The sequence below is a fragment of the Pan paniscus genome, chromosome 1 (assembly GCF_029289425.2).
Source record: "Pan paniscus chromosome 1, NHGRI_mPanPan1-v2.0_pri, whole genome shotgun sequence".
NCBI classification, from domain to species: Eukaryota; Metazoa; Chordata; class Mammalia; order Primates; family Hominidae; genus Pan; species Pan paniscus.
In genome coordinates, this window is record NC_073249.2 from 65,992,352 (window position 1) to 66,013,904 (window position 21,553).

General features: G+C 44.4%; 1 protein-coding gene and 1 pseudogene across 9 annotated transcripts in view; one reads left to right on the forward strand and one right to left on the reverse strand.

The window, feature by feature from the left end:
- RGL1 (ral guanine nucleotide dissociation stimulator like 1) overlaps positions 1–21,553 on the reverse strand; it is a 291,840-nt gene that overhangs the window by 202,229 nt on the left and 68,058 nt on the right. The window lies entirely within an intron of this gene.
- On the forward strand, positions 15,603–19,250 carry LOC117975135 (transcription factor NF-E4-like; annotated as a pseudogene).

Genomic DNA, 21,553 nt, shown 5'->3' on the forward strand with positions numbered 1-21,553 from the left:
ATTTTTTTTTGCTATTAATATAACTAAAACAGCTTTATCTTTTCCCAGCTTTTCTCTTTTGTGTATTTTTATTTAAATAAATTTTTATAGACTACACATAATTTGGTTTTTAAAAATTCAGCCTTGGCTCAGCAATTCTTCCTGCCATCATGGGAAGGATGCATTTGCCTCCCCTTCTGCCATGATTGTAAGTTTCCTGAGGCCTCCCAAGACATGCAGAACCGTCAATTAAACCTCTTTCCTTTATAAATTACTGAGTCTTGGGCAGTTCTTTATAGCAGTATGAGAACAGACTAATATACCATCCTTCCTGGGAAAGCTTACCAGGTATTCAAAGGAACTTGGATATTGTCATCTGAGTTTTTGGTCACTGCAGCTGTATCTGCATTAGGGGGATACCTCGAGCTCAGTAACGCTGTGGCTCTTGCAGACTTACAGAGGTACCGCCTTGATGATCTTGGATAAGATTTGGAAGAATTCTCCAGATTACCAGGTAGAGACTCTTATCTCTTCCCTTACTTTCTCCCAAAGAAACAGAGTCCGTTTCTTTCTCTCTCCTCCTCCTCCTCTTCCCTCCGTGTGTGTGTGTGTGTGTGTGTGTGTGTGTGTGTGTGTTGTGGTGCCTAGAGCTGGGGGAGAGATGACACAACCACCCCTGTGGCCACTACCACTGGGACTGTGCTGGGTTAGACCTGAAGCCAGCAGAGCTCTGGGCCTCGCTCAAAGCCTGCTATAACCACTATCTGCCTACTGCCTGTGTTCACTCAAGGCCCTAAGGTTCTAGAATTAGCAGGTGGTGAAAACAGCCATGCTCATGTCCTTCGCTTAAGGATGGCAAGCTCCCCCCAGGCCCCAGGCAGGTCCAGAGATACCATCCAGGAGCCAGGGCCTAGAGTTGGAAACCTTAGGAATCTCCCTGGTGCTCTATTCTACTGCTGCTGTGCTGACACCCAAACTACAATATAAAGTCCCTCACACTCCTCCCTCCCCCTTCCACAAGCAGAGGAGTCTCTCTTCATGGTGACCACTGCTACAGGCCTGTGAGGAGTACTGCCACGCTACTGCTGATGTTCACTTAAGGCCCAAGGGATCTTCAGTCAGCTTGTGGTGAATGTTGCCAGGCTTAGGACTCATATGTCAGGGAAGTGGGCTCCCCTCTGGCCTAGGGGACGTCCAGAAATGCTGTCCAAGAGCCAAGGCTTGGAACTGGGGACCCCAAGAGCCCACTTAGTGCTCTACCCTGCTGTGGCTGAGCTGGTACCTAAGCTGCAAGATGAAGTCTCCTTTACTCTTCCCTCTGCTTTTCTCAAGCAGAAAGAGTCTCTCCTCATAGCCACCACAGCTGGGAATGTGCTGTGTCACACCTGAAGCCAGCACATCTCAGAGTCTCACCCAAGACCCATGGTATGTACTACCCACCTACCACTGCTGATTATTTTGGGTTCAAGAGCTCTTTTGCTAGCAAATGATGAATCTTGCCAGGACTGGGTTCTTCCCTTCAAGGCAATGAGTTTGCTTCTGGCCCAGGGTGTGTCTAGTAATGTTATCTGGGAGCTAGGGCCTGGGATAGGGGCTTCATAACTCTGCCTAATGCCCTATCCTACTGTGACTGAGCTGGTATCCAAGTTGCAAGACAAAGTCCTCTTTACTCTTCCCTCTCCTTTCTTCAAGCAGAAAGAAGGAGTCTTTTTTGGAGCTGTGAGCTGCACTGCGTGGGTTTGGGGAAGGAATGGCATAAGCACTCTCTTGGCCATTCCAGCTGGTGTCTCTCTAGGTTGCATGCCCTCAAAATCCACTGGCTCTGAGCCCAGCACTAGGATTGCCTAGGAGTTGCAGTCCTTATGGCCTAGATTGCCTTTCAAGTTTATTTAGAACCCCAGAGCACTTTAGCCTGTGGTGGTGAGGCTTGCCAGAACTCAAGTTCCCACTGCTAGGATGGATAAAGCCCCACTGGCTAGGGCTGGTCTAAATGCTTCCTCCATGTGCACTGGCTGAGTTCTGCCCAGTATTGTTTCCACTGTGACAGAGCAGCACTGAGTTCCAATGCAAGGTCCCACAGTCACTGTGCTCTCCCTCCCGCAAGAGCACAGATTCTCTTTGCTATGCGGCCACTGCCAGGGAACCAGAGAGGGATGGCACTGACAAATCAAGACTGTTTTTCCTATCCTCTTCAGTGCCTCTTTCAGTGACATGAAGTTAAAACCAGGTACAGTAGTCACTCAACTGATTTTCAGTCCTTACGAAGGTGTTTTTTTGTGTGGGTAGATAGTTGTTAAATTTGGTGTTCCTGCAAGGAGGACAATTGGTTGAAGGCTTCTATTCAGCCATCTTGCTCTGCCTCCCGCTAGCTGAGTATTTTTAAATTCCATTTTCTCAATACTATTGGTTTATTGGCTATACTTTATTTTTTAATGATTCATCTAGGGCTTTTAATATGCATCTTTATCTTATTTGTCTACCTTGGAAAAACATTACAATATTTTACATAAAATACAAGAATTTTGCATTGGTGTGCTTCCATTTCCCCCCCAATGCCCTTTGTGCTATTGTTGTCATGTATTTTACTTTCTCATGTCATGAACTCCCCCAATATATTGTTGCTGCTGTTTATTGTTTTAAGCAGTCTACTGTTGCCTTTTTAAAATTTTTTAAATGATGAAATTAGTTTACCCACATATTTATCACTTTCAGAGCTCTTTATTCTTTTGTGTAGATCCACATTATCATCAGATATCATTTTCCTTCTGCCTGAAGAACTCCCTTTAACAAGCCTTGTACTGCAGGTGTGCTGGCCAACTCTCACAACTTATCTTTGTCTAAAGAAAGACATGTTTCATGTTTGAAAGGTGTTTTCTCTGGGTCTAGAATTTTAGATTGACAAAATTTGTTCCAGCATTTTAAAGATGTTATTCCATTGTCTTCTGACATGCATAGTTTCTGAAAACTCTGTTGTAATTATTTTTATGTTGTTCCCTGTATGGAATGTGCCCTTTTTTCTCTAATTTTAAGATTTTTGTCAGAATTAGTAACTTGCTGTAATTTGATAATGAAGTTCTTGGTGTGGTTTCCCTAGTAGGTATCTTGCTTCATGTTCTGAGTTTCTTAGCTCTGTGAGTTTATACCTTTCATAAAATATGAAAGATGTTTGGTCATTATTTCTTTAAATATTATCTCTGTTCTCTTTTACTCTCTTCTCTTCTGAAGCCTTCCATTTACATATGTCAGTCAACATGTTATTGCCTCCAGGTCTCTCTTATTTTTCTTGGTCTTTTTTATCTCTGTGTGTAAGCTTCATTTTGGATAGGTTCTATTGCTATGCCTTCAAGTTCATTTATCTTTTCTTTTTTTTTTTTTTTGGTCCCAGACTATTAATTGTTCCCTCCTTCTTCTTGGAATCCTCTCCATCACTGACTTCCATGACACTGTTCTGCCCTGTTCTCTTACCTTCTCCAGTGCTCCTCCACAGACTTCTCTGTGGGATCTGCCTTCATGTCCAGCTCCATAAATATTGGTATTCCCTAGTGTTCTGTCTTGACTTTCTTTCCTCACTCCAAATTTTCTCTTTGAATAATTTCATCCCTATCCATGCTTGCAACTGCAATCCACAGATGCTGAATCACAATGGTGAATGAAATAGTCACAGACCCTGACCCTATGAGGTCTTTAATCTAGTGACAGAGATAGTCATTACATAAATGATCACATAAATAATACCATCATCATTGTGATAAGTGTCTTAAAGGAAAAGTAGGCAAGGGAGCTAAACCAAGACACAGGCACAGTGTAGGTCTCTATGAGGAGGTGATGTTTAAGCTGGTCCTTTGAATGAAGTGAGGAAAACACATTCCAAGCTAAGAAAACAGTATCCAAGGTGGCCAAAGGTGAAGAAACTTCATCCTGAAGAGAGGAAACAACAGGCACAAGGGTGCCTAAATTAGAGTGCACATTTGTATAATAGCAGGTTATCCAAAGATCTGATTACAGATTGGTTGAGCAAAGAAGACAAGATTGGTGAGGTATGCAGAGGACAGAAGGGGAAAGGCGTTTTCTAACATACTGTGGGGTTAAAACTCATACTTACTATTGAGCCTTTGAAAGATTGCACCCAGTGTGAATAAGGAAGTGTGCTTGAAGTTAAGAAATCACAGTGTCAGGGAGACAAATTTGGAAGCTATTATAATAGGCAGGGGTAAAATGAGCATCAGGCAGTGGGAGTGGAACAATGGCAGTGGAAATGAAAATAAGAGGTAGACGTATAGATCAAAAAGACTTACATGACAAGGGTGGAATGGATTTGCAGGTCAGGTAGAGACAGAGGAAACAGGAAAATAAAATTCCCACTGAATGATTAAGATTTTAAGAAGGAAACCAGGCTACACAGAGGAATATGATTAGGTGAGTTTTAGTCATGCTGAGAATGAGCAGCCTGTGGTTTTTCCAGATAATATGTTCAATAATTGGTTGGAAACAGAGATCTGGGATCAGGAAGTAAGTCAAGTCTAGAGAAATGGGAGTGAAAGGACATCACTTTCAGCTCCATACATCCAACTGCCAACTCAACATTTCCACCAGGATATCTCAGGGGTTTTTTATTTCCCTCACAAACTTGATCCTCGTCCAGTGTTCTCTGTTATACTCAATTATACCACCACCCAACCAGAGCTCTCTCCAAGTCATCCTTGACACTTTGCCTTGCTCAGTACCCACATCCAATCAATTACCAAGTCCTTTTCTTTCATCAAAACATATCTCCTAAAAGTCTCAAACAGACATTTTCATATGCCGCAGCTTCCAACTCCCTAAACCAAGTCACCCTTAACTCACCAAAACTACTTCTTACCCTGGTAGTAGGTAAACTCCTACTCCCTCCCCATCTAATCCATTCTCCACACATTAGGTTCCAGGACTACTACAATAAGCAAAAGAGCCACAGTCCCTAACTTGAAAGGCCTTCAACTGAAAGAAGGAAGACTGTCAATAAACACTTGTAATATTGACAAGTCAGTAGTATGACAAGGGAAGTGGACAACTTAAGCAAACTGATCCTTTGCCAGAAGTAGGCAGCCCATGGATGCAGGTCTTTGCACATTGGCAGCACCGCTGGGTCAGTTCTTATAGGTTGCATATACAGTTTTGGACCAGTGGGAATGAAATAAAAAGAATGGTAACAAAGCTTGTGTGTGAAGAGGGAGTTTAGGGACGGTATGAAAGATTTCACTTCAGGGCATGCATGCTGTGTGGGTGCCAGAGGCAAAGGATTGGCCGTTCTGTGGTGTTTTTTAGGAGCCAGGCACAGACAAGCTGTGTACTTTCAAGCTATCTTTTTACTCTAATATTTTGGCATTAAACTTTCCATTAATGATTTTTAAGGCCTTGCTATAACTCCCTGGTGATTCATCAGTTGTATTTTTCCTTTACTTCATTTCACAATTTTCCTTCTGCTATGTATCTTAGTGAATCCTTACTTTTGCTTTTGGCAGACTCTATTTTTTTAAGGCTAATTTTTCTACCATCCTTTACCTTCATCTTCCAGTTTCTTTAATCATACTTCCCTCAATAATTTTAAATCCTCTCTCCTTCTAATGCCACCTTCATTCAGCTTTTCTCTTCACCTCACCAGACCATGTTAACTTGCTCCCAAGGTCCCCTTTCCTTTGCAATTTTTTTTTTCATTTTTTTTGAGATGGAGTCTCACTTTGTTGCCTAGGCTGGAGTGCAGTGGCACAATCCCGGCTCACTGCAACCTCTGCCTCCAGGGTTCAAGCAATTCTCCTGCCTCAGCCCCCTGAGTAGCTGGAATTACAGGCATGCGCCACCATGCCCAGCTAATTTTTGTATTTTTATAGGGACGGGGTTTCACCCATGTTGGCCAGGCTGGTCTCAAACTCCTGACCTCAGGTAATCCATCTGCCTCAGCCTCCCAAAGTGCTGGGATTGTAGGCATGAGCCACTGCACCTGGCCTTTAATTTTTTTCTATTTTTTTTTTTTAACATTCTACAGAACACCCTTTGCAAATATTTACTTCTTCCTAGTAATCCCAAGCTGTGTCACACAAAGGCCCTAAGGCCTTAGCAGAACAAAGGAGGAAGCCACAGCAAGGACATCAGGAGACAGAGCCAGTGCCATCAGCTTGTCCTCAGGGAGAAACCAAGTACTCTTCTCAAGATTGCATCTCCCTACACTCTAGAGGTACACGTGCACAGGGAGAGAAGGAAAATCTGTAATTTCCTTGGAATGACTTCAATGAACTACAAGGAGGAGAAGAGACCACACTGTAGTCAAGGTGCAGGACTGCTCAGTGTCTCAAAACATACTCAACTTGGACTATCAATGAATGAATGAATATCAATCAATAACACATAAAGCAAGTAGGAAAGAATGAAATGAATAGTGTAGTTTGCCCCTAAGTGCTACTCCAGTTCAGCAAAGGGCTAGATTTCACAATTTACCTTTCAGCCTGCTCTGCAACCATATGAAATATAATAGAGTTCAATCAGCACTATACAGTTGAGAGCAAAGTTATAATGTTGATAATATAGAAAACATTGTTCAGCCCTTATTGTGAGATTAGCACTTGACATGCATTATCTCATGTAAACTTCAAATTTCCTCCTTCTTAGGTGCTTTTTGTGTTTGTTCGTTTTCGTTTTTTTGTTTTGTTTTGTTTTGTTTTTTTTAGACAGAGTCTCACTCTGTTGCCCAGGCTGGAGTGAAGTGGCAAGATCTCGGCTCACTGCAACCTCCACCTCCCAGGTTCAAGCGATTCTCCTGCCTCAGCCTCCTGTGTAGCTGGGATTACAGTAATGTGCCACCATGCCCGGGTAGTTTCTTTTTTAGTAGAGACGGGGGTTTCACCATGTTGGTCAGGCTGGTCTCGAACTCCTGACCTTGTGATCCACCCACCTCAGCCTCCCAAAGTGCTGGGATTACAGTTCTGTTTTACAGATTCAGATGCTGTTGCTCACAGAACTGACTCTTCATCACACGACCAGTAGTAGTGGATCCAGGATTCCAACTTAAGCAGCCTAAACTCAAAGCCCATATTCTAAGCTACTATGCCAGTGGTTTTGAAAGTCCTTTGCTCATGTATCCCCAAAAACATTTTAATAAACTATTTACCACTTGTTCATTTTAGGTTGATATGAAAAAGTTTTCATTGTAAGTTTAAATATTTGCAAGTGATATAATTTCTAGTGTATGGTGACTATTGAAATAGTTTAAATATCACAAACTTATGTCATTCCTTTAAATGTATCCAGTGGGAATATAAATACCACAGCAATTTGATCTCCATCAGCATCCATTTAAAATATACATAAACAAGCTCTCTCTCTCTCTCTTTTTTTTTTTTTTTTTTTTTTTTGAGACCAAGTCTCCCTCTGTCGCCCAGGATGGAGTAGAGTGGCACTAGCAACCTTCACCTCCCAGGTTCAAGTGATTCTCCTGCCTCAGCCTCCCAAGTAGCTGGGACTACAGACGTGTGCCACCATGCCCAGCTGATTTTTTGTATTTTTAGTAGAGATAGGGTTTCACCATGTTAGCCAGGATGGTCTCCATCTCCTGACCTCGTGATCCACCTGTCTCAGCCTCCCAAAGTGCTGGAATTACAGGCGTGAGCCACCGCACCCAGCCATGAACAAGCTCTTTTTAACAGAAATAAGCTCTGCTTCCCTTCCACCATATCCATGCCCCAACCTGAGAGGATGTATTTGCTCAAGAGGAGAGAAGACCTCTTCTGTGCTCATACCAAATGCCACTTCCTCTGAGAGGCTTTCTTTGACCACTCTCCTGCTTACCTTCTTCATAGCACTTATCATGGTCTAAAATTATCTTGCACTTTTGCTAATTTACTTGTTTATGTCTCCTCCACTAGTTTATCAGCCACAAGGGCGGAATCTATCTCAATCATCACCCGAGTACACACAGTCACTCCTTTAGCTTCTTGAAATTGTATTTCTGTTTCACCTTTGCTATAGAATTTTCTCTTAGGGCAAAATAGTTTTAAATTTAAAAGTATCAAATATAAATAAAAAATATTTTTTAAGTTTCTGTCACTATCAGGCTATAAGTTAAATAATGTTTTACTGAGCTGTATTCTCAATTATGAGTGGTACATAATTGATCAAAACAACATAAATACATATACTTTTCATAAATTATTACTAAACATAAAAAGCAAAACTTTTATTATAAATATACTCTTTAATGTGCCAGATGGAGAAAGTATGTTTAATATCTTGAATATAAGTGACACATATTTTAAAAAATCACTTTGGTGCCCTAGAGGTTTCTACACTTGGAACAATGAACTATGCAAGATGCAGGCTGAGTAAGCAGTAGACTTTCGTTTGTAAAGGTAGAGAAGGGCAACTGTGAAAGAGGTGGGAAAGAAGAACTAACAAAATTCTTTCATTGCAGATGTTCTTTGATCAGTTTAGGAGCAGGTACATATAAAAATTAAAGATAACTGATCCTCTAAAAATGCTGGCTGTAACACCTAACCCTTTGGAAAAATCTTCATGTGGGCCAGGGGCACACACCACTTAGAAGACCCCTAAAATACAGTAAACTGCCACCCAGGAATCAATGCTTACTATGCCCAGTGAATAATAATTTATCCAGTACAGGATCAAAAGAGCCCCCAGACTTGGCTCCCTGATTTGCCAGTATTAAGTCCTACATGAGACAAAGTTTGCTGCATGAACCAGGACCTTCACTGCATCCAGGCAAAGAACTAGCTGTCTTCACACAGAACATTTTCTTTTAAAGAGCAAAACAGAGACATAGAATTCTAGAGCAAGAAGATATTTGGGATATCAACCAGCTTTTACATTTTACAGGCAAGAAAAGATCACCAACCAGTTAATAGGAAAGCCAATTCCAGAATTCAGTTCTTCTGATTCTTTATACAGGGTACAGTGGACATGCTGGGATATGGACTGCCCAGTCAGGAACTACATTTTTCAGCCGCCCCCAAACAGTTAGGTGCAGCCATGTGACTGAGTTCCATGCAAAAGAATGTGACAGAAGAGACTTGGGCCATTCCTGGCCTAGCTCATAAAATCCTCCCATGTGGCACTTCTCCATGCTCTTTTCTCCTCCCAGCTGGTTGAGATGAAGACAACATTTGGGCTGACTTCAGAAGCTACATATTAAAGATGGAAGAGGCCTCTTTTAGCAGGGACTCCGCTGACCTGGTAACTTGATCAGTACTTTGTAACAAGCAAGAAATAAACTTCTTTTATGATTAAGCCAGTATAAATTTTGGAGTCTATTTGTTATAACAGTTAGCTTACCCTAACTAAAACATACAGTTTTTTTCTGTGTTTATATTTTTAATAGCATATCACCTTTTCCCCTTAGATCGACTGAGTCACTTCAACACCTCTTGAAGTGTAAAAACATAATAGTTCTAGTATATTGTAATGGTTAACTTATTTGTCAACTTGGCTGGGCAATGTGGTATCCGGATAGTTGGTTTAACATTGTTCTGAGTATGTCTGTGAGAGTGTTTCTAGATAAGATTAACATTTGAATTGGCAGAATGAGTAAAGCAGATTGCCCACCCCAATGTGGGTGAGCCTCATCCAATTCATTCATTGTCTTTGAGCTGGAACATTAGTCTTCTGTCTTCAGTCCTCTCCTCAGACTAGAACTTACACTATCAGCTCTACTGGTTCTCAGACCTTCAGAGTTGCACTAGAACTACACCATCAGCTCTCCTGAGTCTCCAGCTTGCCAACTGCAGATTCTAGGACTTCTCAGCCTCCATAACCACATGAGCCAATTCCTTATAGTTTCTTTCTCCATCTTTCCCTCCCTCCCTCCCTCCTTTTCTACATGTATAGTTATAGAAAGATATAGGTATAGATATAGAGATAGGTCTCCGATTGGTTCTGTTTCTCTGGGTAATCGAGACTAATATGTATCTGAAGACAATAGTTTGGTCTATGAGCTAAGGATTGCATGGGCTAATAGGCAAAATAATAGCAATTCTTAGTTACTTGGTGTTGTGTGAAAACAAAGTGTTAATAGTCTCTGTCACCTAATTATTTAAGATGCTAGTGAAAGCATAGTACCCTGAGAAACAAGGCTTACACCTAAAAGAAACAAACTTCTACAGTCTCCAATGGTCCTCTTAGCACACTATCCTGGGAGACAGATGTGTGAAAATCTATATAACAATCAGTTCACCATATATAACAATCAGTTCACCAACAATCAGTTCACCAACAATGAGGTGAGGTTGGTTGTGTAACAATCAGTTCACCAACAACGAGGGAGGAAAGGGGGTGGACTAAATCTTCAAAGCCAAACATCACTAAAAAAAAAAAAACAAGATCAAATGTAGAATTTGTGACCTGGAAGGAATGTCAGAGATCATCCAAACATTTTCTTTTCAATGAGGCTCAGAGAGGGAAACTGGGCAGTAACTTTTGGGTAGTAATATATAGGCTGGGGTTCAAATGAAGCTCTGCCACTTATTAGCCTGTATAACCTTAATTTAAAAAAGTTTCCTAACCTTTCTAAGCCCCGGTTTCCTCATTCCTAAAATAAGAATAACCATCCCTACCTAGTAGGATGGTAATTAGGACTAAACAAGGTAAAATATATATAGCATGGCAATGGCTCGATCAGAATCAGAACCTAAGCTTCCTCACTCCACCCCAGTTCAATGCCTTTCCACCTGCACCAGACTGCCTCCAACTCCCAGTTCACACCCTGTGAGCAGCGGGTCTTCATGTACTCTCCAAGACTCACTGATGCCGACCCATCAAGCTCTTTCAGGTGGCCGGGAGCTGGTACAGTGCAAATATCTGTTAACATCTATACTCTTCTTTCTGGCCTTAAGCATTCGATACAGTTATTAAAAGATAAAAAGACACTTGTTCCCTGTGGCATGCTGTGACAGTACTATGGAAAGAATTTACTGTCAGTCAGAGGGCATAAGTCTTAACTCCAGTTCTTATACGTCCTTACTCTGTGCTCCACAGGGCTTTGGTTTCCTCAGGTACAAATCAAGGGGCTTAAATTACATAATGAGGCAGAGATTATCATTGATTCTAAAATTCTATTTGTTCACTAATGTTTCATCAAAAGCATCATCTTCCCTTAATCCTGGTGTGTGAGTCTCATTTCAGTGATTTTGTGGCATTGGGTGTTTCTGTGCATGCTGGCAAAGCTAGAATAGATGGAATAGGTTCTCTAAATGATCTTTTATACTAAATTAGTCCTCAGTTTAAAAAGGGACAAGATAGACCACCTTGCAAAAACTGTACATGGTCATCAGAAAGCTGAACTGCATTGTTCTCTGGCATGGGTTTGAGTATGATTCAAATGCAAAAAAATGGAAATCCCAGTAGTAGGGTTAAGTTAACATCACAGGGGACATCTGCATGAAATAAGAAAATAAATATCTGCCCAATAAGAGGAAAACTTCCCCACCCATGACATGTGTTCATTCAAAAAATATTTTTGGAAAGCGTGAAAAATCTTTGGGTAGTGATTTCACAGAAAATCACTGTGGTGGAAACAAGCTCCATATTTCTCGTGGCTTAAGATTTTAGCACTTATGACATCCATGCAGATGATCCCAAAAGGCAAGCATGAGCCAATACCCAGAGATCACTCCTAATAGGAGGTTATAGCCCTTTTTCGATTGATTCATTCATCAAACAAATATTTATTGAGCACCTTAAATAAATGTCAGGTCATATCTAGGGCCTAGGGATACAGCGGTGAATAAAATATGCAAAATATCTCTAGATTCATGGTATCTTAGTCCAACAGGGCTTCTATAACAAAATATTATAAACTGAATGGTTTATAAACAACAGAAATGATTTCTCACAGTTCTAGAGGCTGGAAAGTCCAAGATCAAAGCTCTGGTAGATTTGGTGTCTAGTGAAAACCCATCTTCTGGTTCACAGACAGTGCTTTCTCCCTGTGACCTCACATGGTAGAAGGGATGAGGGATCTCTGTGGAACCTCTTTTACAAGGCCTTTAATCACATTCATCAGAGTTCTGCCCTCATGACCTAATTACCTCCAAAAGGCCCCACTCCCAAATGCCATCGCATTAAGAATTAGATTTGAACAAAGGAATTTTGGGAGAATATGAAAATTTATAGCACATGGAAATCACATTCAAGTGGCTAATTTATCCCTTATCCTGGAATTTTTAAGATAAAGTTTCAGTCAAAAGGGTCATTATAAAAGGCGGGGAGGGGTGCCTCTAGATTTTTTTTTCAAAAAGGCAATACAACTCCTTTTAAAATCCTCCATCCCAGCCAGGTGCAGTGGCTCATGCCTGTAATCCCAGCACTTCAGGAGGCCAAGGATCACCTGAGGTCAGGAGTTCGAGACCAGCCCGGCCAACATGGCAAAACCCCTTCTCTACTAAAAATACAAAAATTAGCCATGCATTGTGGTACGCGCCTGTAATCTCAGCTACTCAGGAGGCTGAGGCAGGAGAATCACGTGAACCTAGGAGGTGGAAGTTGCAGTTAGCCGAGATCATGCCACTGTACTCCAGCCTGGGCGAGAGAGGGAGACTCTGTCTCAAAACAAAACAAAAAAAATCCTCCATCCCACTGACACACGATCATCAAAGGCAAAGGAAGGCCATGCAGGTGATAGCTATGCTGTGGTCTGTTCAATGCCAACTGATAAAAATCACCTCCTCACAGTTGATTTGCTCACCTGGGGTCTTCAATAATCTGCAGTAGCAAAATTAAGATTCCACAGGGACTTTTCAACCTGTTCCTTTTATAAGAATACCACAAAACATTTATTTTAGACCAGAAAACTTGATTTCCACAATTCCATTCTACTTTAGGAGCTGGGATTAAGGTCTATATGAGACTATCATTCTCGACTGCCCTTGCTATCAGCCAAATTCTGCAACAATGAAGACATAAACTAAATTATCATATGACTTACTATGTTAGCTTCCTTGTCCAAAAAACAAATCATCCTAGCAAAACATGCTTCATGCCAAGCCTCCAAAACCTAAATAGAATGTGGCCCATTGGTAATCACAAGTGAGTGAATAGAAATTGTTCACATGAATGTGTGTGCATGTGTGCACACGTGCACACACACACACTCTCTCTCTCTCTCACTCTGTCTCTCTTTTATTCATTCACTCAAGCGCACACGAAGAGTTCCTAAGTCACAGGATTAAATCACCAGCAGGAGTTATTGCAGCTGAACTAAAAATGAATCGCTTACAACCTGAGGCTGCCCTTCTAGCCACTGAAGTTTCTCTCCCATTAGAGTTGACAATGGCAGGCTGTCAAGTGAATACCTCACGGCCTCCTCCTGCTGTCACAGGCCTCACACTGTAGCTTTACAAAGACAAAATAATAACCACATGCCAGTCAGCCCTTCTTAAACTAGCTCTGTGCAACATCTGTCAAGGGCCCTCCCAGGCCAGTTCCTGCCAGGAAATTACTACTGCCCAAGGAATGGCCAACAGTTCAAACATAGCCCCTCACTGGGTCTCTTAGTAATTATTTTTCTCATTTCCATGGCTCTTCAAATTTGGAAAATACTTTATGTTCATTTTAATTACATGATTTAGGGTACTTTAATCCTCAGAAAAACCTTGCCAAGTAAATCTGCACTGCTACTCTAGATTTATAGATGGGAAAACTGAGAGGCTTACTCAAGACCACACAGCACTTTGTATCTGTGACTAACGATTTAGCTCTTGGGTGGATAGAGTCTTGTAATAGTATCTATTTGCTATCAGAGATGTCATCAGAGGTGTTAACTGTGAATGTCTTCTTCTTCTCCTCCGCCCGCCCCCACACCCCATTCCCAGCATTCTGTTAACATAGTAAATGCTTGTGAGAAACTTAATGAGTTATGGCAACCAGGGCTAAGCTCAAGACAGTTGCCAAATCCACTCACAGGTTCAATTGAATGTAGAGCTGACCTCTCCAGATAATTATAATAGGACATGGAATGAATTCCCCTCCAAGACTTTCCAAGGGGAAAACTAAAGGCCCCTAGACTCTCACCTTTGTACCCCATTCAACCTTACTAATCTTAAGAGGTGGTTGGAAAGACCCAGTAAGAGTGGGCTATAGTATTTCACTCCTCTCTAGAGTGCTTCTCTGTCACCTCACCCCCCAACACCTCCTACATACTCATTAAGTGCAGTGGTGGGTGGGAGAGTTGGAGGGCTCCCAGAAAACTGCTCACTGAGGCTGGGAGCGACTGCAGGCTCCATGGGCTGAATGTCATTGAACTACATCCAGGGACAGTTCATGAGAGAAAATGACAGATGTCCTCTGGAATCTGGGTGCCTATGAACACAGAGCTTGGGTTCTGCTTCTCACTGAAGAGTTGGTTGGAACCAGTGTGCAAAAGTAGAGTGCAGAGGGTGTGCAGCAGGCTACCCTTTGCATAACGATGTGAGTTGCCCCGGATCTGAGTGCACACTGCAAAGGGTAACCCAGCCTTGAGACATCGTGTGTGACCCGGCCTAAAAGGGCTGACTCAATAACAGGTTGTGGGGTCAACCTCCAGGAGCAGGAGCTCAGGATAAATTCAAAGAAGGGTAAAGCAGAGACATCCCAAGTGAGGGGCCTCCAAAGATGCAGAAGTGTAGCTCAGGAGAGAGAAGACATATGTAAGCATGTCACATCTGGAAAGCATCAAGGGCCAAGAGAAAGATGGCACCCAGATAAGCAAGGGATTTTTGCCCTTTTTCTTCTAGTTATCCACTTCCACTACTTCTGTGATCCTGGTGATATGGTTTGACTCTGTGTTCTCACCCAAATCTCATCTCAAATTGTACCTGGTGGGAGGTGACTGGATCATGGGGGCAGTTTTCCCATGCTGTTCTCTTGATAGTGAGGGAGTTCTCATGAGATCTGATACTTCAAAAGTGGCAGTTTCCCCTGTGTGCTCTCTCCCTCTCCTGCCACCATGTGAAGAATGTCCTTGCTTCCCTTTCACCTTCTGCCATGATCGTAAGTTTCCTGAGGCCTCTCTAGCCATGCAGAACTACGAGTCAATTAAACCTCTTTTGTTTATGAATCACCCAGCCACAGGTAGTATCTTTACAGCAGTGTGAAAATGGACTAATACACCTGGGAAACACCTGCCAAAAAACAAGGGATGCAAAAACAAAAGAGCAAGAGGTCTGCCCTAGTCATGCCTTTCAGGAGTTCAAGTATGATAACCTTCCCCCTTACCACCAGTGCCTTTCCTGACCAGATCTCCGTCCTTACCCTCCTCCCAGTCTATACAGGGACCCAGGCACCTTCATAGGTCTTGGAGAGGTAAAGATGGTTCTCAAGTAGCAAGTTGGGGCTTAGAAGAAAGTGGGGGTGGGGGGGAGGCAGGCAGGAGAATGAGCTCCCACAGCACTGGTAAGAGTGTGCATCGAAGAGCCTGCAGTACCGAGTGGACCACCTGCTGAGAGCCATGAAGCATGAGCAACAAGCCAGGCATTGAGAAGGGTGACCATGTAGAGTGAAAGTGGCACATAGGCCTGGAGGAGAGCAAGTTGTGGCTATGCTTCAAGGAGCTCACCAATGACATGATCACCACCAGGAATGCCAGGAAGTTGTTTCCAGTGCCAAGCATGTCTGGCCTGGCTTTAAGAGCCATGTACTCCTTCTTGCTGGACTTCATGGAGGCCCACAGTAAGCGCTGGAAGAAAACCGGAAGTGGGAACCAGGAATGGGTGCCAGAGGGCAAGCCTGAGCTGCAGGTGCTCAGGTGTGTGCCCATCCAGCCCAATTCCCCCAACTCAGGGCCCTACTAGATGAAGGTGCCCATCTCCCTCAGCAAAGTCAAGATCAACAACTAGCTACACAGAGGGGGCCTGATTATGTCAAACTCCTTAATAAGCACCAGCCTCGAATTCACATAGTGAGAGTGGGGTGTCCACAACACATGATCACTAGCCATTGCTTTCCGAGACCTAGTTCATAAATAACTGTGACAGCTTATCAGAATGAAGAGCTCACAGCTGAAAATTAAACACAATCCATTTGCAAAAGCTTCCCTGGATGCAAAGGAAAGAAGCAATTACAAAGATATGATGGAAGAACTCCAAGGCAGCCAGGAAGAACCCCAATCTAGGAACTCCCATTCAGTGGGTAGCTTATTCCTAGAACCAGTACCTTCTGTCCACCTGCCAACCCCCATCCTCAGTTTGGAGGCCTCCCTCACTTCCTTCCACATACAGCTGTGAAAGATACCCTGCCCTGAGGAACCAACATTCATCCTCCTACCCTAGCCCTGTGCTCACTGGAACAGTTCTCCAACACATTCTTGAAAGACTTTCCCTGAGGCCTGGAAGCTGGGTGGGAAGGGGGTGAGGGGGTGAATAACTCATCCCTTCTCAGGCCCAGTCCCAAGGCACAAGAACACTTGCGCCAGCAGCGTTCATCAGCAAGACAGCAGAAGCAGGAAGAGAGCCGGCCGGCAGAAGACACGTACCCCCTGAAGGCTGAGAGAGAGGCCGTCCGGGTACCGTGTAGCAGTTACATCAGACTGAGGCACTTCCTGTTTACAGGAGACTATAAAACCCCTGCCCGGTCTCATTTGGTGCTGATGCCATTTTAGGTCTCAGCCCATCTGCACCCAGGCACACATTAAAACAGCGCGTTGCTCCACACCGCCTTGTGGTGTTCATTGGCGCGCTCTCGGGGTTCAAACTGATACAAGAGCCTTACATCTGGTGCCGAAATTTGGAAGGGGCTCCAGTCCGCGTCCCTTGTGTCCTTCCACCCTGGACGGTAGTCCACAGCAACCGGACAAAGGAAGCTCCTCAGCCTCCAGTCACCTCTCTGTGCATGCACACCAGTCACTGATCTCATCTACTGATAAATTTCCCAGGAGCCGGGTTAACAGAGAAAAATCCACATGGCCTCTCTTGGTTTCTCCAATCCAAAGATCCAATGTTGGTCCAAGAAGGCTCTGGCATGTGCCAGGCACTCACTGATCATCTGGTCTTAGGGGGATGCCTCTAAGCCTGGTTGGGGACTGCCTCTGTGTCACTAGGTTGGGCAGGAGCTTGGTGATGAATTGTATCAGCATGCGCCTGAGCTAGGGTCCAGATACGGTCCCAGTCTTCTGGGGTGAGGGTGGAAGAGAGGATAACATAGAGGTCATGCCAGGTTAGTTCATAAGACTGGGTGAGGTACTGAAACTCTCTAATATACGAGGTAGGGTCTTCTGGAAATGAACCAAGTCTTGTTAATTTTAGAGAGATCAGTGAGGGGGAAGGGAACATGAACAAGGCCTTGAAAAAGGCAGCAGTGACCATCGCTCCTTTTATCATCTCCCTCCGGCCGTCCAGGATGGTCTCCTTTTCCCTGTTCTCCCGAGCCTACCCTCCGTTATGGGAAATTCCCAGTCTTCCATTCCAAAAGGCAGCCTCTAGGCTGCCTCATAAAAAACCTGCAGACCTTAGGCCTCATGCAAGATATCCGCCCTAAGCGCCTTGTCTTTTTTTGCAATTCAATCTGGCCACAGTACGAATTACATAACAGGTCCCAATGGCCCACAAATGGAACATTCGACTTTATAATTTTAACTAATTTAAGCAATTATTGCCGACAACTGGAGAAATGGGGAGAAATTCCTTATGTCCAGGCCTTTTTGCACTCAGATCACAACCTGACCTCTGCAATTCTTGCTCACCTGTTCAAATCATTCTCCTCCATTCTCACCACCCAGATCACCTTCCTCCTCCCCACCCCACCTCTTTTTCCTTGTTTGATCCAGCAGTCTGCTGTCTACCTCTCCCAGCCCCTACCTCTCCCCTCTCAACCATCTTCTTTAACCCCCAAGCCTCCTCTTTAGCTTCTCAGCCGCCATCTTCCCAGCCGTCATCTTCCTAGTCAGCAGTATTCACTTCTTTTTCTACACCGTCCCCTCCTCAGGACAATTCTAGAATTGCCTGTACCCATTGTCCTCCCCCACCGCCCTCTCCTGAGGCTTGCAAATTCATCCCGCCACCTTACGCCCCTATCTTCCACTGCCTGTTAACTCAACCCCCCTTTCCCCATTCAAACCCTCAGCAGGAACCACTTCCAGGCTCTTCCTTCTCTCCTTCCCATACTCGCTCAGGTGCCATCTTTGGCCCATGCCCCACGCTTACTTCAGCGCCTGTGCTAGAGTGCCCACTTTGGGAAGTAGCAGGAACTAAAGATATTGTTAGAGTTCATGTTCCCTTCCCCCTCACTGATCTCTCTCAAATTAACAAAAGACTCGGTTCATTTCCAGAAGATCCTACCTCTTATATTAGAGAGTTTCAGTACCTCACGCAGTCTTATGAACTAACCTGGCATGACCTCTATGTTATCCTCTCTTCCACACTCACCCCAGAAGACTGGGATTGTATCTGGACCCTAGCTCAGGCGCATGCTGATACAATTCATCACCAAGCTCCTGCCCAGCCTAGTGACACAGAGGCAGTCCCCAACCAGGCCCCCCACTGGGATTATCCAGACAGGGCCCCTGGACGCCGCCATCAAGACCACATGATTGTGTGTCTCCTTACAGGACTCAAAAAGGGTGCTCATAAAGCAGTCAACCATGAAAAGCTTTCAGAAATCACCCAAGGTCCCGACAAAAACCCAGCCCTTTTCTGTCTCGTTTAACTGAAGCCATGAGAAAGTATACCAACCTAGACCCAGACAGCCCAGAAGGAACCACTATCTTAAACCTTCAATTCATCTCCCAATCCACCCCCAGTATTCGGCGCAAGCTTCAGAAGCTTGACAACAGCCTTCAAACCACACAACGAGACCTTCTTAATTTAGCTTTCAAAGTCCTTAACAATCGTGATGAGAAAAGTAAAAGGCAAAAAACAGGCAGAGTTTCAAATGCTTGCCTCTGCCATCAGGGGCTCTGTGGGCCCACGGGGCCGCAGCTCCACACAGAAGCCTCCTAGCAATCCACCTCCACCTGGTGCCTGTTTCAAGTGTGGCAATGAAGGCCACTGGTCCAGACAATGCCCAAACCCAGGTAAGCCCACCAGGCTGTGCCCCCTCTGTGGAGGACCCAACTGGAAGTCAGACTGTGAGCAGCCCCCACAAGGACTGCCCCCATCCCTTCCTGAGCCAGTCAAAACCTCCTACTCGTATCTCATCAGCCTTGCTGCTGAAGACTGACAGTGCCCTGGAACAGACACCCCGGCAACTACCATCTCTTCATGTGATCCAAGGGTAACCCTGATGGTGGCAGGTAGGCCAGTATGTTTTTTAATTAATACCAGGGCAACCTACTCTGCTTTACCTAATTTTTCAGGACCCATCCAGTCCTCCCAAGTCTCTGTTGTGGGAATTGATGGACAAGTCTCCAAACCCCGAGCCACCTCTCCACTTTTCTGCTCCCTGCACACCTTTTCCTTCACTCACTCTTTCTTAGTCCTGCCCTCATGCCCAACTCTGCTCCTAAGTAGAGACATCCTTTCAAAACTCCACCCTACTCTCCACTTCCACATTCCCCACAGTACCCAACGCATCAACCCAGACCCCTCCGGGGCTTCTAACTTTCTTCTACTCCTCCAACCTCCCACCTTAAAACATGCAACCTTTCCTTATCCCCCATCCATAGTTAACCCCACTGTTTGGGATACTTCCACACCCTCAATCACAAAACACCACACCCCTGTCCACGTTACTCTTAAAGTCCCCACCCAGTTCCTATCACAGAAGCAGTATCCCATCCCCCAAGCAGCTCTCATAGGCCTAAAGCCTATCATTTCTCACCTCCTTGTCAGTCACCTACTCTGCCCAACAGACTCCCCTTTTAACACATCAATTCTACCTGTCGAAAAGCCAGATGGAACTTATTGCTTAGTCCAGGACCTCAGGCTCATTAACCAAGCCATACCCCTAGTATGTCCAGTAGTTCCTAAACCATATACTTTACTTTCTGCAATTCCCTCCAACACCACCTGTTTTTCTGTTCTAGACCTACAGGATGCTGTTTTCACAATTCCTTTACACCCTGCTTCCCAAAACCTCTTTGCCTTTACATGGGAAAACCCCGACACCCACCTTTCACATCAGCTTACCTGGTGCATACTAACTCAAGGTTTCAGAGACAGCCCCCACCTTTTTGGGCAGGCCCTGGCTCGTGACCTCTGTACCTTATCCCTAAAACCATCCACTCTCCTTCAGTATGTTGATGATCTATACCTATGTAGACCCTCTCAAAGAGACTGCAATGTCCATACCATCTCTCTTTTAAACTTCTTGGCAGAATGGGGGCATCAGGTCTCCCCTAAGAAAGCACAAATAAGCACCCCCCCCCCCAGTCACCTATCTAGGCCTAGCTCTTACCCCGCAAACCCGAGGGCTCACAACCGACGGCATATCCCTCCTCCAGTCCCTCCCACCTCCACAAACTAAGCAAGAAATTATCTCTTTTCTAGGACTAGCAGGATATTTTAGGCTCTGAGTTCCCTCCTTCGCTCTACTCACCAAACCATTATACCAAGCCACTAAAGGCCCTCTCCATGAGCCTTTAAACCCTGCACTGCCTATTACCTAACCTTTCCGTCTACTCCAGAAGGCTCTCACCTCAGCCCCCGTCCTCACTCTCCCAGACCTAGACCTCACCAAACCTTTCTCCTTCTACACCAATGAATGGTGTGGAGTTGCAATAAGTGTTCTAACCCAGTCTAAGGGACCCACCTTCCAGGTTGTTGCCTAAACAGCTTGAAGCCACAGTTCTTGGATGGCCTGCCTGCCTCCAAGCATTGGCAGCAGCTGCTGTCCTCACCCTTGAAAGCTTAAAACTATCTCTTCATGCCAACCTAACAGTGTATTCAACCCATAACATCAAAGACATGCTAGCTCACTGCAGTGTACTAAGTCTCATCTCTGCCCAACGGCTCCTCCAACTCTATGCTCTATTCATAGAAACTCCCCACATCACCATGCTAACCAGCTCCTGTCTAAACCTGGCTACACTCTTACCTGAAGCTACAACCACCCAAGACCCTACGCACTCCTGTGTGAACACTGTTCAAACATTTCTTATACATTTTCCAAACCTAACAGACCAACACCTTCCAGATGCCTCCTTTACTTGGTTTGTAGATGGCAGCTCCTTCCTACATCAAGGACACCAACATGCTGGCTATTTTATAGTGTCACCCCCCCACACACTATTGAAGCCAATATGCTCCCTCTAAGAACCACCTCCCAAAAAGCTGAACTCATTGCCCTCACTCAAGCTCTCATTCTAGCAGCCAGACAACAGATCAACATATATTCAAATTCTCATTATGCATTCCACATAGTGCACTCACACTCTTCCATCTGGAAAGAACAGCGTTTCCTAACTGCAAAAAACACTCCTGTCATACATGGCTCTCTCATCAACAAACTCCTTCAAGCTGCCAGGCTCCCACAGAAAGTTGCCATCATTCATTGCAGGGGCCACCAAACTCCATATGATCCTATAGCAGCTGGAAATGCACTAGCAGATTAGGTAGCCAAACAAGTACACCTACAACCTGTGCAAGGCCAGTTTCTGTCCCTGTCCTTGTTCTCTCCTCTTTAATCC